This window comes from Phocoena sinus, chromosome 1, assembly GCF_008692025.1.
Source record: "Phocoena sinus isolate mPhoSin1 chromosome 1, mPhoSin1.pri, whole genome shotgun sequence".
NCBI lineage: Eukaryota > Metazoa > Chordata > Mammalia > Artiodactyla > Phocoenidae > Phocoena > Phocoena sinus.
Window position 1 is genome coordinate 174,603,872 of NC_045763.1, and position 13,587 is coordinate 174,617,458.

At 33.1% G+C, this 13,587-nt stretch overlaps 1 protein-coding gene across 2 annotated transcripts in view; it reads right to left on the minus strand.

The window, feature by feature from the left end:
• Positions 1-13,587, minus strand: part of BRINP3 (BMP/retinoic acid inducible neural specific 3) — a 422,410-nt gene that overhangs the window by 156,312 nt on the left and 252,511 nt on the right. The gene's annotated exons all lie outside the window — the stretch shown is intronic.

Genomic DNA, 13,587 nt, shown 5'->3' on the forward strand with positions numbered 1-13,587 from the left:
TTCCACTTGTATTACTTCACCATTTCTATAAAGTTATGGTTTGCAGTGCCCAACCTTAGCACTTAATTATGGAATCACATATTGAAGAGTAATTTTTTTCCCATGGGTGTCTTGGATGGATGGTGTCAGGAGATGACGAGGCATTTAATCAATTATGTCAGACTGGAAATTTGTCCTGAGGATATTTTTTTTTTAAACCAAACATTTTAAAGCAGAGGAGTATTGTAATCATGTTTGTGTTTTAAAAAGAGATTCACAACAACCAGAATGGTTTGCAAAACATCATTCAGCTCATTTTATTTCGCAGTTCACAGCCACATAATGGCTTCCCATCTAGCTCAGGGTAAAAGCCAGAGCCCTTTTCCATGGCTAAAAAGATGCCCTATTTTCCAGCTGCCTGTTACCTCTCTGAACTCATCTCTCTTCCACTTTTCCTCATTTACTCCACTCCAAGAACACTGGCTTCTTTGCTGTTCCCCAAACACAGGCTAGGTATCCTCATGCTTCATGATTTTTGACTTGCTGTTCCCGAACCTGGAATGTTCTTCCTCGAAATATTTCTAAGCTCACTCGTTCACTTTCTTCAAGTTTTTGTTCAAATGTCTCTCTCTCTGGACTTCTTGGACTAACCTATTTTAAATGAATATACCTTCCCATATTTCCCTCTCCCAGCCATTATTTCCTTTGCTCCTTACATTGTTCTATCTTTTCCACAGAGGTTTTCAGCTTCTAACATGCTGTATAATTTACTCACTTAACATGATTATGGTCAACACCTCTTATTAGAATGCAAGCTCCACAAGTGCAGAGAATATTGCCTATTTGTTTACTGAAGTATTCACGGAACATATTATGTTCTGGTATAAGCTCATAGGTATTAATATTAAGACAAAGAGAAGCGGAGAGTGTGAGGGGAAAACCAAACCAAGGAAGATGGTAAGGCCTTTATCAAGATGATGAAGGTCTGAATGGAGCAGTGGCAATATGATTTATCTGAAGAAGATGGATTTTGAAAAACAATTAGAATAGACAAGATTATGAAACATTGAAAATGTACATGATGGGAGGAGGGAAATGCAACAGAAGTTTCTAGCATAAGTGATAACATTAAGATATGAGGCAAAGAAGCTCCACTGTGACGAGAATGTAAGGAAGCCTGGTTTTGATTATTTTGACTCTGAGTTGAATAACACTCTTAGTTGGAAACATCCAGTAAAAGAAATGACAATGTAGATATATTTCTTAGAAGTTACATCGAAGATGGGATTACTATTTTAGGAATCAAAAACTTATAGGTGATAGTTAAAGATAGGGCGATGGACACTTTAGCTCAGGTGCATGGAGGGAATGCATAACTGTATCATGACAACTCTACCACATTTTCTAAACAACGAGTCCGTTAGAATAACCGAGATTGGCTATGAGCACACAGCAACAACTGGGAATGTGATTTACTCTTTCTCTAACACCACACTGACTGTGTAGTCCTCTACTGCTGTTCTCCAGTGGTGACACAGAATATCCCTTATTTTGTTCAGGAAAATAACTTCTGATGTTGATATGTGTCACATACATGCATGTGCATGTATACATGTATATGGTTAATATTAAATATAAATGATTAATCACAAATGAGTAAAAGGAAGATTAAGGTACCAAAGGAAATATTTAGAATTTAAGATCATTTAAATCTTCATCTTGTCCTATCAAGTAGCTTAACTATTTTCCCCCAACACACACAAATGTATACATACCACATTAATATAAAGAAATTCCAATGTTTGTCATTTTTAAGGAAGTTTTCTAAATAAAAGTGGCTTAAAGCACATACTCATTGACATAAGAGATCTTAGAAATTGGTATGCAATCTCCTGAACACTTAACCGTTGAAAGAGGATAAATAGTATTATTTTATCTCATTACAGACACGCCCTTATATTCAGTTACTGTGTTCTTGAGAATAAATTCAGGAGATGTAAATAACAGTCTTATAAACTTAGAGGTTTGAATATCTCTATCTACCTCTATAACTATAGATCATTTTATTCCCTTACCTTTCACAGCATACAATAATAAAATATAGTATATCCTACTGATGACTTAATTTTGTTCTTTACCATTCACAGCTGACTTCACTGATCATTGTCTGATTTAATATAAAAATGCACAAACTCTAGCACATTCAATGATGCAAATCCATTTTTCCAATTGTATTATATTTTAAGAACCTTACATGTCAGCATTAATAAATGTGCCAATACTTATTTTATATGTTCAATACTAGTGAAAGGAATAAAAATGAAAAGAAAGAATAAAAACTAGCTTATTGTACAAACAGTTCTATAGAGATGTTAACTCTACCAAAAAATGAATTGTATAGTTGTGCCACAAAGAGCTTGAACTTTTGTTCATCAGCTGACAGATAAACATCTGATTTTGGAGTCTCCATATATAATGTAACAAAGGAAGAGTTATTCAATAGCTAAACTTAAAAATGATTAAGGGCTTCCCTGGTGGTGCAGTGGTTGGGAATCCGCCTGCCAATGCAGGGGCACAGGTTCAAGCCCTGGTCCGGGAAGATCCCACATGCCACGGAGCAGCTAAGCCCGTGAGCCACAACGACTGAGCCTGCGCTCTAGAGCCCACGAGCCACAACTACTGAAGCCCGCGTGCCTAGAGCCCGTGCTCCGCAACAACAGAAGCCACCGCAATGAGAAGCCCGCCACAGCAACGAAGAGTAGCCCTGGCTCGCCACAACTACAGAAAGCCTGCATGCAGCAAGCAAGACCCAATGCAGCCAAAAATAATAAATAAATGTTAATTAATTGATTAATTAACTTAAAAAATAACTCTAAAAAATGATTAAGACTGACAATAACCCAGTACTGATAGCATTCAGTGTTTTGATAAATGACATATAGAATGAGAAAAAACAATTTTTTTCCACTTATCTATTGGTGAGAAGATGTTGAAACAGGGAACACTGTTTTTAGGGTACAAAAATGATGTTCTTTCTGAGGTGTTACATTGATTTGTGGTTTTATCTGAATATTATGAGGAAAATTAATGTTCTTGGGGGGCTGGGAAATTGAAAAGGGGAGTGGAATATACAGAAATGGAAGACATGGCTAGGCCAGCTGTGGAATGTAAATTCAAAACTTTTCAAAATGTATTTAGCACCAATTTGTCTTCAAAATGTAACAAATGTGCTCTTCTCTAATTGACCACTTATGTGAACTGTGTTTAAATATATTGTTAAAATTCAGAAAGGATATTAAAAGTATAGTAAATGGAAAAAAATGCCCATGTTTTCATTTCAACTTTTCCTATATTGTTTCTATTTCGTTTCATTAAACTGATGCCTATTATTTTCACAGTTGGAGTATTTTACAGAGAGTAAAAGAAAATAAATAATCTTCCTAATTCAAAGAGACGACTTGGAAGTAATTATGTAAACAATAATATAAATTCAACTTTATTTAGGTTAAAATAAAATGGTATAGATAATTCAGTTGGAAATAAAAAGTCTTTGTTATTTTTGATCAAATTTTCTGAGTCTTACACATTCTTAAGATAATATCATGCCACAACAATGCATTGGAGTTATAAAATTAATTCAGCAAGAATTAGTTGAAGAAAAACTATCTCAAGCAAAAAAATAAACTATCTCAAGGAAAAAAAAAAGAAAAAAGTTAAAACAATGAAAAAAAAGTGGGACAAAAAAAGAGTAAACAAACAAAAACACATCACACTCCTAAAGGAAAATAGTACTACTAGTACTATAGTACTATTAGAGAGTCCATTGTCTTAAAATTAACACATTATATATATTTAAAATATTTCCAGTCAAAATCATAATCATGTTAAATAATTTGAAGAAAATAGACTTAAACGAGAATGCTCAGGTCACCATCATAACTCCACTGCTTACTAGAGAGGAACCGATCTAAGATTCAAGTTTCTGTCTGGTGAAATGGGTAAAATTTTCTTACAGTGTAAAGAGGTTGTGAAGAAAAATGAGATAATCCATGATACGTGCTTATCGTGGGCCTGGACCACATTAATGATTTCATAGTAAATGTAAAATGTGTGTAAATGTTTACTATTAAAAGGCAGAGGCACAATAACTCTATGGTAAACTTACTGGAATCATTCATAGCCCACCTCTCAATTAAGGCTGTAAAATCCTATTATTTTTTCTGACATCAGTGCTGCATGTTAACATTTTTCTCTGTAGACAGAGAAAGGGTGCCTGTGTTTTAGAACATCCTAAATCAAACTAACCCTTAAATGAGGCTATGCACAAATTTTGTATGTCACATCGATAAGCAAATCAAGTACAATATAGTAAGAATAATCCACAACAAGACTAAATCAGAAATATTGGTATAGAAAAAACAATGGGTAGTTCAACTGCATAGAACAGAAAAGAACATGAACGGAAAAGAACAGCAACTACACTGAAAATAGAAAAAGTTTCCTTATCTCTAGTGTAAAAGACAATCAAGGAGTCTCTCAAAAAAGTATGCTTGTATGAGAAAATCTTTATCCACACTGAATGAAAAAAGTGAAAGAAAATGTATACGCACTTTGTAAAATTATACATACACGCATATTATAAATAGCTCTGTGAACTTCCTATTGCTCTAAGCTTTTTTCAAAATGAAACAGTTTTAGTTCACCATTTTAACTGAACTGATTATTGTTTATCAACAACATAATAAAATGCATGATTGTATGAACAGTGTATCTCTTATTGCAAATCTGTAAATACACATTTTTTAAAGTTTATAATGTTCCTAGAAATTTTATCTGAAATCAAGAGGGAGAAATAGTTTTACCTCCTAAAACTCAAAAAAGGACAGGAATGTGTCTATTCTCTATTACAATGACTTGTTATCTATAAACTATTTATTGATCATATGATAATACATATGGAATAGCAGGATTATCGTTTGTTCCAAAATATCATTTTTAATGACAAAATTAATAAATGTGCCTGTTGGAAATTCAAGCAATGAAATAAATTGAAAAGCCCAGAGGAACAACTACTTTCCCCTGATTATATATTTGTCCTCATCTTTTTATCAGACTTGAAAATGGTTAAAATTAGGAGCAACTGCTATTCATGGCCATCGTTTATTCACAGCACCAAATTTTCATGTGCTTACATTTTTACAGCCATTTTCTCCTTAAAAAATACTGCATTTAATTTGTTTCAAAATTATATTAGAGTATATTGAAACAGTTTTTGAATAATTTCATATCACCATTGATTATGTATATGAAATAATAGAATATTGCTAAGTACAATCTGGCTCATTTACAAAGAGTTATGTGCAGAGAGAGGATCTAGTGTCTCCCTTGTGGATTTGATTATCTCTTCTAGAGACCTACATCTTAGCTAGATAATACAAAAGAAATGCTAATATTTAAGATAGGATCTTGCCTATCCCATATTATAGTAAGAGAAATGCATTTACACAGGGGCAGTGAAATTGGTTACTGGTACCTACATCTGAATGAACTGCAGCACCAGATACTGTGGACCACATTCTTTTTTTTTAGTGTGGACCACATTCTTCCATATTTCATTAAAAAATGCCATACAGGGCTTCCCTGGTGGCGCAGTGGTTGAGAGTCCGCCTGCCGATGCAGGGGACACGGGTTTGTGCCCCAGTCCGGCTGGGCCTGTGTGTCTGGAGCCTGCGCGTCCGGAGCCTGTGCTCCGCAACAGGAGAGGCCACAACAGTGAGAGGCCCGCGTACCGCAAAAACAAACAAACAAAAAACAAACCATACAATATAGTACATTTCAAATGCCACTTCTTCCAGAAATAATCTTTAATCACCTAACACACTTAAAAATTTTTTTTGTTAAGAATAAATTAGAGGACATCAACCATATTTGTCTCATATTGAACTTTCAATATCTTAACAAGTTTTCTCACTTAATATAAGAACTGGTAATTTTTTTCAAATAAAAATAAAGATATATTATTGTATAAATTTTTCCTCAAAAGTTATTCATTTTACTATCTCTTTCTTTATTAAAAAACCTCAGTTAGCATCATTGAAATCTAATAAGTGACTCATATCCAGAATATATGAAGAAATCTATAGGACTTCTGGTTTCCAGTTCTGCATATATGGAGGTTGGAAGTCACTACTCCCTCCTAACAACAAGTCAAACCCTAACAATAATAAAAACAGACTGAACAATCAACAACTCTTCTTGGACCTATCAGAGAAGGAAGCAAACTGCTACCCACAAGATTGGAAAGACAGGGAGTACAGGGAGTCACAGCTCAGAGCAGAAACTTGAGAGTTGAAACAAGTATGGAAATCAGTGCTAAAGTAAGAAAAACTGAACTTCCACTGACAAATGGCTACAGAGTAAGTGTGTGGAAAAGTCTGGGAGTTAAAAACTCCAGAGGGACCCAGTCATAAAAAGAGTCCTCATCATATTTTGAGATTTACCTCCAGGGGCTCAATCAGGTTCCTACAGTAAATATTAAAGAAAAGTTCCCTCTTGCTTCCCACAGTGCGAGGGGAAACGGAACAATTTTGAAATACTGTGGAGCACTCTGCTCTCCTCTGCCCTCAGGGGAAACTAGTTAACCAGAGCCTAACTGTGGGACTTTCTGAGCCTAACTGACCTAGGGGAAGGGGAATACCTAATTCCAGCCCACTTTACCCATCTTGTCCCACTCCAGGGGTGAGGAAGAAAAAAACTGAGAAACTCTCAAGAAGTTTACAGTCCAAAGGCATAGGCTCCATAAAAGACAGACCAAACTATAGGACCATGGAATGCTTACCCTTCCCCACACCTCATCATCACATTACTAAAGGCCTGTTTATAGTAGCTCCTTTTACCCAGTACATCATGTCCAGCTGTCAAGAAAAAAAGTACAAGTTATACCAAAAGGCAAGAAACACAATCTGAAGAGACAGAGCAAGCACCAGAACAAGACATGACAAAGATGCTGGAATGATCAGATCAAGAACTTAAAACCACTATGATTAATATGATAAGGGCTCTAATGGATAAAGTAGACAGCATACAAAAACATAGACAATATAAGCGGAGAGATGGAAATCCTAAGAAAGAATGGAAAAGAAATGCTAGAGGTAAAAAGCACTGTAACAGAAAAGAAGAATGCCTCTGATGGGTTCATCAGTAGACAGGTCTGAGGAAAGAATCTCTGAGCTAGAGGATATATCAATAGCATCCACAAAAATCTAAAGCAAAGACAACAAAGACTGATTAAAAAAAAAACAGAATAGAATATCCAAGGATTGAGGGACAACCACAAAGGGTGTGACACAAACATAATGAGAATACCAGAAGAAGAAAGAGAACAAGGAACAGAAAAAAATATTTGAAGCAAGAACGACTGAGAATTTCCCCCAAATTAATGTTCAAGATCAAACCACAGATCCAGGAAGATCAGAAAACACCAAGTAGAAAAAAATGCCTAAAAACGATACTAGGCATATCATTTTTAAATTACAGAAAATCAAAAATAAAGAAAAAATCCTGAATGAAGCCAGAGGAATAAAATACGTTACCTATAGAGGAAGCAAGATACGAATTACATCTGGCTTCTCCTCAGAAACAAAACAAGTAGACATTGAAATATTTACAGTGAAATATTTATGGTGTTGAAAGAAAAAAACACCAACCTAGAATTTTGTACCCTACAAAGTTAACCTTCAAAAATGAAGGAGAAATAGACTTTCATACACAAAAATTGAGGAAATTTGTTATCAGTAGACTTGCCTTGCAAGAACTATTAAATGAAGATCTTCATAAAGAAGAAAAAATATTATAGGTCAGAAACTCAGATCTATATAAAGTAACAAAGAACATCAAAGAAGGAATATGTGAAGAGAAAATTAAAACTTTTTATTTTTCTTATTCTTAATTGACCTAACTGATAATAGTTCATTCAAAATAATAATACCAAAAATGTATAAATTATGTATGTTTACATATATATCTTATGAGTATATATATCTTATGTGTGTATTGCATATACATATATTCACATATGTGTATATACATATAAGTGAAATGAATGACAAAAATGATAGAGTAATACAAGGGATGGGAGGGAAAGTTAAGCTTATTTTGTTATTATAAGGTACTCACTACCCATGAAGTGGTATAGTGTTATTTGAAAGTGGACTTGAATTAGCTATAAATGTATATTGCACACTCCAGGATGATGACTAGAAGATGTTAAAAAAAAAAAAGAATTATAATCAATATGCTTCAGAAGAAGAGAAAATGGAATAATATAAAATGCTCAATTAAAACTACAGAAGGCAGACAAAGAGTGGAGCACAAAAAAAGGAAAAAAGAACAAGGGCAACAAATAGAAAACATTAATGAATATGGTAGATATTAATGCAGCTATATCAATAATCACTTGGAACATCAATACGTCAATTAAAAGACAGAGATTGTCAGAATGGAGGAAAAAATAAGGCCGAACTATACACTGTCTACAAGGAACCCACTTTAAATGTAAATCTACATATAGATTAAAAGTAAATAAATGGAGAAAAATACACAATGCTAACACTAATCAAAAGAAAGTAAGAGTATAATTACATAACTCTCTTTTTTATTTTTTTTGTGGTACACGGGCCTCTCACTGCTGTGGCCTCTCCCGCTGGGAAGCACAGGCTTCGGACGCACAGGCTCAGCGGCCATGGCTCAGCGGCCATGGCTCACGGGCCCAGCCGCTCCGCGGCATGTGGGATGTTCCCGGACCGGGGCACGAACCCGCATCCCCTGCATCGGCAGGTGGACTCTCAACCACTGCGCCACCAGGGAAGCCCACATAACTCTCTTAATTTCGGACAGAGCAGACTTTGAAGCCAGTAAAGTAACAAGGGATAAAGAAGGGCATCACACAATGATGAAAATGTCAACTCTCCAAGAAGATATAATAATATGTATGTGCCTAACAACAGCGCATCAAACTATATGAGGCAAAAATTAATAGAATTGTAAAAAGAAATGGATGAATCCAATAGCTTAGTTGGAAATTTCAACACCCTTCTATTAGGAATGGACAGGTACAGCAGGCACTAATGTAAGTAAACCTTACTTACAACTTACTGTTGTAAACGAACAGTAAGATGGCAACAGCAATACTTAAAAAAACACTTGACAAACAGACAACATTAGCATCTAATGATCATGAAACTCTGCAATTTCCTTATCAGGGAATTTAAAAGAACAATGAGGTAGCATTATCCATTCCCAAATGTCTTAAAATAGTATAATGATAGAATACGCCAAGTGCTGATAATAATGCAGAAGAAGTGTAATTCTCATACACTGCAGCTGGAAGTGTAAATTAGTACCACCACTTACACTTTAGAAAATTCTTTGAAACTATCTACGTAAGCAGATGGAGGCAAATCTTATGAGCCCGACCTACAGCCAACAAAAATATGAACATGTGTGTAACCTAAAGACACATGCAAAAAAAAAAACAGACACATGCAAATAGGTTCATAGCAACACCATTCTCAATAACCCCTAACAGAAAAAAAATCAAAATGTTAATCAATAATTCAATGTATAAGTAAATTGAGGATTTGAATACTGTACCACAATAAGAATAAATTAAGGTCAATGGCACAGAATAACTTGAATGAATCTCACAAATATAATGTTAAGTGAAATAAGCCACATATATTATGCTTCCTCCAATATGAAGTTCAAAGTCAGACAAAAATAATTTATGATGTTACAAGCCAGGATGGTGGTAACACTTTGCGAATAGAAGTTATAGTAGAGGATACAGGGAGACTTCTTGGATTCTGGTAATGTTCTGTGTTTTATATAGATGATTGAAGTTCAAATGTGTTCCAATCTCAATACTACGATTGTGCACTTTTCTGTATATATGTTATATATGAGTAAAACATTTACCAATAAAAGTTGGTTAATATTATTCTCCTCATGAATTACATCAGGGCAGGTACCATGTCATCTACATCTACATCTGTATGGATATCTATGTATCTATCTATCTACCTATCAATTTATATTATATCTGTCTGTCATCTATCTATCCATCAGTCATCTATTTATACTACAATACTAGCTTGGATCTTTGCACATGTATCCTTTCAAATTATTATTATAATGTGATTTTGTAAAAAAAATGTGCTAAAATCTGACACTGAATGATTGTGAAAAACAAATGACTTATTTTTAGATTATTAACATAATAGCTTACTTAATCAAATCAAATCCCCTTTTAATCATCTTAAAATACCATCTTTATTTTATCTTTTTTCAAGGCCACAATTATGTCTATTCTATAATTGCACATATGCACATGATAAATCAATTCTATACACTAGACACTAACTTATAGATTAATCATTCATTTTTATTTTGTAGTTACTCATAATTCCAAAATATATACTTATCTCTGATAAAAAGAAAATAGCCCTTTCCTAATAATCTCATCTATAGGTATAACAATCAAATTATGATTATATAAGCAAGCTAATTAAATATTCCATTTTTCCTAATGGGAATTAATTTTTAAGTTTACTTTGGTTAAAAGTTTTGAAATCCTTTGCAAATAAATCATTGTTTGATATTAAAAAGATAAGAGTTTACTGAATTTCTATAATTAATACTCAAAACAGAAACCCTAATAATGACAACAGTACCAGAAAAAGATCCCATGGGTCTCTTTGGAAAGACTTCTGAAAGCAACGATGTTTTAAACAAAATTAAAAGCACTGTTTCCCAAGAGTAGAATGTTATTTGAGAGAGTAAATATACTAAGAATCAGGAGACTGAAACCCTCAAGATATTTTAATATCTTACTCCTTTTTCTTATCACAAAATGTTCTTTGTTTCAATATGGCAATTATAAAATTACAATCATCTGCTTCCTTTTTTCTTTTTTTTTTTTTTTTTACTTATTTAACTGTAAACTCCCTATTCATAGTTAAACACAGTACCTGGCATGTGGTAGAAATTCAATAATTGTGAACCAAATTGGTGGATAAATATTTACCTTTTAGTTAGAAGTCTTTATTTAAAAATACTTTAACATTTTTGAGAACCTCTTGAAGAAAATGGAGCAGTGCTAGCATATACAAATTTTAGAGCTATCAGGAGTCTTAGAAATCATCTAGTCTCACCGTCTCATTACACAAATGAGGTATCTGGAACCTAGGGAAGTTCTACCATCTCCCTATCACATAAGTGAAATGAGCGCTGCAACTGGGTCTTGAACCTCCTGACTTATAAATCATATACCCATTCCAAATATCATATTGGCTTTCCAAGCTCTAGACTTAACGCTTTTGAAACTCTGCTTGTCTTAATCGATCTTACTCATTCTGTCTATCTCTTTCACTCTCTCTACCAATGAAGTTAAAACAAAGCACAATTTAATTGGTCTGGATTGAAGTACAAGTCAATTAGAATGGTGTAGTATCTTGGTCATTCTCATGAACAATAAATATTGCTATGAATGTGCAGTCAGTATAACTTTGATGGGAAGCCAAATGAGTTAGCTTTTATTCTAAGTATTAATACTTTGAAATATAACTTCCCACATATTCTTAAATTACTCTAGCCCAGACTTCTGAAAAGGAAAATACAAGTGTTGATTAGTTTCTACTATGTCATAAAACAGTATGCTTGTTCTGTTCCTACACATATAGGATCTTTTACCATTGCATATGGCTACTATCAAACTAACAAAAAGCTTTAGAACATGTTGATACCAAAAAAAATGTAATTTTGTATATATAAAGTTATATATATAGTATATGTTATAATTGATTATATGTGATAATTATATCATATGATATAATACTTAAACATATAATTTTATGTATGCAGCTATATAAATTTTATATATTATAATATATAAACTATAGTTAAGTACATATGAAACTATATCATATGATATTGATATTACATATGATAATTATAAATTGTGTATAATTAGAAATTAAATACATATATAACATCTGTTTCTTTCAAATGTGACTATTGAGTTAAAAGATATTTTACCATTTTTTTCTTCTGCCAGTCATTAATTTTTATTTCAAAATTTTACTAAGAACTTAACATCAAACTTCAGTTCAATATAGTTCTATTTCTTTATCCTGCTGCAATATTTCTTGGCCTTAATATTTAATTAGAAATGAATTTTCAAACACATTGTTAACTATATGAAGCATATAAAAATATTCATATTGGAATGAATATATCAGTAGCAAAGACTTCCTTAATTTTTAAAATTATTTTATTACTTATAATAGTTTTGTGGGAAAAGTGCAAGTTTGCGTGTAAAATGTATGTTCTCAAGTGAAAAATACAAAAGTGTATCAATGCTAAATTTCCTTGCATCTCCACACAATAATACACATGACAGTACATTATTCACAATTAATATCATGATTTAAAATATATTTGACACTGTCAATGTTTTTTGAACCTGCTCCAACAAGTTAATCGAAGTTTAAAATAGTACAAGATACAATCAGTGCTCAAACGACTCATATCTATACACGAAACTCACAAACATGAATCAAAAATAAATTCAATGTAAAGGAGCAGTACCATTGTTGAATTAGTTATCTATGCAAATGACTTTATATTGAAAACTATTTCCCCTAATTCAATTCCCCATAGTTTCAATAGATAACACACTTTCAACTATTAGATTTATAGGATTGTGGGGTTTTTTGACACTTAAAAAAATTGAAGTATAGCTGAAGAATTGTATTCTTAAAAGCTATCTAGAGTTTATTCTAGGGAAGAACAGTGATACTTTAAATGTGAGGATAAAAAGTATAATTATAAACTATATTAAGTTATGTATATAAATTATAAAATATAAGGAATGAGAAACAATGTAGATAAAATATGTAAAATAAACTATTAAGTTTTGAGGAGAGTAATACAAAACACATGGCACACATTTAAATTAGGGAGAAAACAGAGTATGTCTTCTTGGAGAGCAATTGCTTCAGTGCAATTTCCACTTATACTAGCTACTGTGAATCCAGGCGTGGCTACAATGATTGACCTATTTTCTCATACCCTACAAATTATCCTCTGTCAGAATAACACACATGTACATGACCCACAATCACCCACAGGTAAACCTGTTGAGAAAGACTGTGTGTGCCCTTTGAGCGCACGTTAAAATACAAAATTGCACAGGAAGCTAGAAAAGAGTTTTCTCAGGTTCTTAAAGTGTCTATTCAGTGTGATATGGAATAAGGTGAACTGGACACAATTTAGTCAGAAGTCCAAATAACATCAGGACTCCTTTATGCTTAAACCATGGTTATCATGGAATTTAAATGTGTGGCGCTTGATTGGTCTTGGAGAGGCCAAATCTATATGCTCACCCTTACAGATGTTATTTTGATTTATTTTTTAAATAACACAAAGCTTAAGATCACAGCAATTTTAAGAAAACTATAGCAAAAAAAGAGAAAAAGGTTTCATTAGATTTCTTTTCTTTTTGGCTTTCTGGGTCTTTAATTTGTACCCATGTATGTCTGTCACCCCCAT